Consider the following 4,817-nt stretch of genomic DNA (forward strand, 5'->3'; position numbering starts at 1 on the left):
CCCCCAGGTCACCCTGAGACACAGTCGCCCCCCCAGATACCACCCACGAGTCCCCCTGAGACACCCAAGGAGACACCTGAACACAACTCCCATCCACTCTCTAGTGATACCCTCTCAGGGGCCCCCCTCCGACCCCCAGTGACCCCTTACCTCCAAAAACAACTGAATTCCCCCCGCACCCCCATCCACCCAACAGGGATTCTGTGCCCACTGGAGACCCCCCCTATGCCCCCAAAGGGGACCCTGTGCCCTCTGGAGACTCCCCAATACCCAATGCCTCCCCACCCAACAGAGATCCCTCGCCTCCTGGGGGTCCCCCCCCCACCCCATCCCCGTAACTCACCTTCTTCTTGGGAATGGCCAGCTCCTCCTCCTCCTCGTCCCCCTCGGCCTGGTCCTTGAATGTCACCTTGCGCTTGGGCATGGCGGTCCTGCTGGTCCTGGGGAGAGAGGAGAGCTGGGTGAGAAAGGGGGGTCCCCCAGTGCCAGCCCCCTCAGACGGGCCTCACTGTAGCCCCACAGAGAGGAGCGCTGAAGAGACCCCATGAGAAAGGGACGATCCCAAAGTGACGCCCTGTGATAAAGCGAGTCCCAAACGAAAGACCCTACGATAACAAACCGCCGCTCACAACGGACGATAGCTGGAGCTGGCTAAGCAGGACCTGCCGTAAAAAATCGACAACTCACAAGAGACCCTGCGCCAACGCATCAGGCCCTGGCAAAGGAGACCCTACGATAACAAACCCCACATGACCCGGGCTGCTGTCCCAGCCACGCCCGCCCCAGCTGGTCACCGATAAGCCCCTTATCCGTGGGCAGTGGTGCAAGCTGGGTGGTGCACTCTGGTACGCAGCACCGGCAAGAGATTTTTAGTGGGTACGGGGTACCGAAAAGACTTGGGACCAGCCCCCACCCCACCCCCAGGAGGACGGGGTGGAGCTGTGCTACGTTCCTTAAAGGAGCAGAACACGCCCAGGGACGGCATCATTCTTTATACAGCTTTAACAGCACAATACACACGCTAACAAATTTAAACAAAGGCCTTTTTTACGTTTGTTAGCATATGTATCGTGCTGTTACATTGGCCGGGGGAACGGAAGGAATTTAAACAGTGTTTTTGATTCTGTTTCTCCCCACTGGTCTGAATTATCCATGACATTCATCTCACAGAAAGAGGCAGAGGTCCACAGATTTGCAAACCTAAAATCCTGTGTTCTGCTTTAAACCACCTCAGCCCATGCCAGGTTTATGACCATTCAAAAGTTAACTGCAAAGGAACGATAAGGTGGCTAGAAAGCTGGCTAGACAGTCAGGCTCAACGGGTAGTGATCAATGGCACCATGTCTAGTTAGCAGCCAGTTTCAAGCGGAGTGCCCCAAGGGTCGGTCCTGGGGCCGGTTTTGTTCAATATCTTCATTAATGATCTGGAGGATGGCGTGGACTGCACCCTCAGCAAGTTTGCAGATGACACTGAACTGGGAGGAGTGGTAGATACGCTGGAGGGTAGGGACAGGATACAGAGGGATCTAGACAAATTAAGAGGACTGGGCCAAAAGAAACCTGATGGGGTTCAACAAGGACAAGTGCAGAATCCCATGCACTGCTACAGACTAGGGACCGAGGGGCTGGGCAGCGGCTCTGCAGAAAAGGACCTAGTGGATGAGAAGCTGGATCTGAGTCCGCAGTGGGCCCTTGTTGCCAAGAAGGCTAATGGCATTTTGGGCTGTATAACTAGGGGCATTGCCAGCAGATCGAGGGACGTGATCATTCCATGACATTGGTGAGGCCTCATCTGGAGACTGTGTCCAGTTTGGGGCCCCACACTACAAGGAGGACGTGGAAAAATTGGAAAGAGTCCAGTGGAGGGCAACAAAAATGATTAGGGGGCTGGAGCACATGACTTATGAGGAGAGGCTGAGGGAACTGGGATTGTTTAGTCTGCAGAAGAGAAGAATGAGGGGGGATTTGATCACAGCCTTCAGCTACCTGCAAGGGGGTTCCAAAGAGGATGGATCTAGACTGTTCTCAGTGGCACCAGGTGACAGAAGAAGGAGCAATGGTCTCAAGTTGCAGTGGGGGAGGTCTAGGTTGGATATTAGGAAACACTATTTCACTAGGAGGGTGGTGAAGCACTGGAATGGGTTCCCTAGCGAGGTGGTGGAATCTCCTTCCTTGGTGGTTTTTACGGCCCAGTGACAAAGCCCTGGCTGGGATGATTTAGTTGGGGTTGGTCCTGCTTTGAGCATGCGGTTGGACTTGATACCTCCTGAGGTCCCTTCCAACCCTGATATTCTATGATTCTATGAACTCTGAAGCCCGTTACCCTGAATCTGTGCCTGCCAGTGCCCCCTGGCTAAAGGTGCAGTCACACCTGAACAGCTAAAAATGAACCTAGCCCTTTTCGGCTGAACGACAGAGTCACATCACTGGCTCCATCTCTGCTGTTACGTAACAGATAACAAAGCTCCAGTGGGGCGTGGGGCTGGCACAGAGGGTCTCAGGTACGTGGTGTGATTGTTCAGACTCTCTTTTTGATTACACTATTTCTATGCATGTATGTTCATCCTGGCACCTGAAGTTACGAATATTAGCGATGTGCACTACACATTTGCTCCTGTGGTAACGCCCGCAAGGTATTCAGCCAGCGCATGAAGGAACCCTTAACTCAGAATGGACCCTGGGAAACGCCTGTCTACAATGAATGGACTTTTTGTGACTGTTCTAACCAGAACAGGGGTGGAGGTGATGGACGTGTAACTTGCCCATCTGACTCCAAACACCATCTTCCACAGTGAGAACAGATTTCCCTTCACTTGGCACTTGGCAGAAGCTAAAAGGCCCTGGCCTGGAAGCATCTCCATTTGGCCCCTTTCCTGCTCCAGCCTCTGGACTATGAACATCTACTAACAGGAGCTTTCGAACCAAGGGACTGAGGACTTTAAGGTAAACTGGAGCCTTCATATTTCCTTGATCCTTTCCAGATGGACTTATGAGTTGGATCTGGTACAGAGACTGTCCTAGCCCCACTGATTGCTGAGTTCTCTCTTGCAATGGACAACGATCGATGTCTAATGACTTTCTCACGAGTCAGCAGCCTTTTATACCTATGGAATAAGCAACACAGCCCTTGCTTGAGCGGTTTTGTTCTTTCCTCTCCAATGTCAAAGCCTGACCTCATTGAACTCAATAGCAAAACTCCTTTTGATCTCAATGGGAACAGGATTTGGCCCCAAGAGGTCAGAGAATGTGATTTTGATCAATTGCTTCTCTGTCCAGAGCCAGTTCTCATGCACGTTCTGCCAGGCTGATTTTGACAGCTCCTCCTGTAAGTCATGCTGAGGAAAATAATGAGACATAGACTGTAGTTCTAGCAAGATGCAGATGGCACACACAGTTCTGTGCCTCTTTTCCGTCAATCCCAGCTGGTGCAGCATCTCTGCTTTCCTGTGCCTGGCGGAGAGCGACCCTGCGAGCAAGGCAGGCTGGCCGAAGCGTCGTTTGGATGTAAGGGAGGCACCGACAGCGTTAAGGGAAATGGGGTGACTGTCTTTCCCACCCTGCTTTCCTTTAAGCAGTTTTCAGTGTGAGGTGCTGCTGGATCCTCAGTGCCCCCTGGAAGTACAGGTGGCACCAGGGACCCAAAGCATCGTTTACGAGCTTCCTTCCACGGCTGCACTCGGGGAGGGGGTGTCGAGGGGAGCGTGGGGGCCTGGGCTGGGCAGTCACATGCAGGGCCCCGTAGGGAGGTGACTTGCCCTCCCTTGTGCCCCTCGCACGAGAGCCGCCTGCACCGGCAGGGAAGGATCTCGACTTGCACCCGGCTGGGGGTCCAGGCTAGTAAACACCGGCCTAGGGCTAACACAGATTTGCATATGCAAATGAGCTCCCTTCAAGATGCCCCCCCCCTTTCCCCGCCTGCCCGTACCCCGCAGGCCCCCCCACGACGCTGGGGCAGAGCTAAGGGGCAACCCCCCATCCCAGCCTTCTAATTTGCATATGCAAATGACGTTCATGGGGATAACCGCAGCGCAGGGCCCCGATTTCAGGCCAACCAGGGGACACCTGGAATGTCTTAATTTGCATATGCAAATAACCTACAGCTCCCCCCGGGCGAGCCCCGAGTGGGGGCGGCCCCATAGGGACGGGGGGAGGGGCGACTGAGCCCTCCAGGCCGCACCCCCTCATTTGCATATGCCAATCACTCCCGGGGCCTGACACAGGCCCGCCCGGGGACCAGGCTGCCCCCAACCCGGGAACCCCACCGCCCCCTTCATTTGCATATGCAAATCAGCTCCCCGGTAGCTGCGCCGCTCACCCGTCTCCGGAGCTCGCAGGCACCTCGCGCAACAATCACTTCCGGGTCAGCCCGCCCTCCTTCCGTCCCGGATGTTACGTCACCAAACAGACCGCTGCCTCTCCACGCCCCGCCCCTCGCCCCGGATTGGTCCCGTTTGTCGCCGTTTCCTCTCATTGGCTGGAGCTGGAGGCCCCCCCTGAACTAGGCAGTTTGGCCCGCCCCTGATACGGCCTCACAGGAAGTGACGTCACCCCACGGCTTCCGCCCCACGTTCAGCAATGGGGGCGGGGCTGGAGTGAGGGCAGGACGTAAAGGGGCAGGAGCCTATTCTGGGGGAGGGGAGTGCGGGAGGAAGAGGAAATGACGTCACGTCATGGCATCCGCTGGCTTCACCCCATTGGCTACCGTGGGGAGCGGCGTCATGGCAACGTTTAAAGGGGCAGCGCCCGGATTTGTCAGACCCGCCCCGGCGCGGCCCCCCATGGCCCGGGGGGGGCTGGGAAATCCCCCGGGCTCCCCC

Source organism: Chelonoidis abingdonii, chromosome 4, assembly GCF_003597395.2.
Source record: "Chelonoidis abingdonii isolate Lonesome George chromosome 4, CheloAbing_2.0, whole genome shotgun sequence".
In the NCBI taxonomy this organism is placed as follows: Eukaryota; Metazoa; Chordata; order Testudines; family Testudinidae; genus Chelonoidis; species Chelonoidis abingdonii.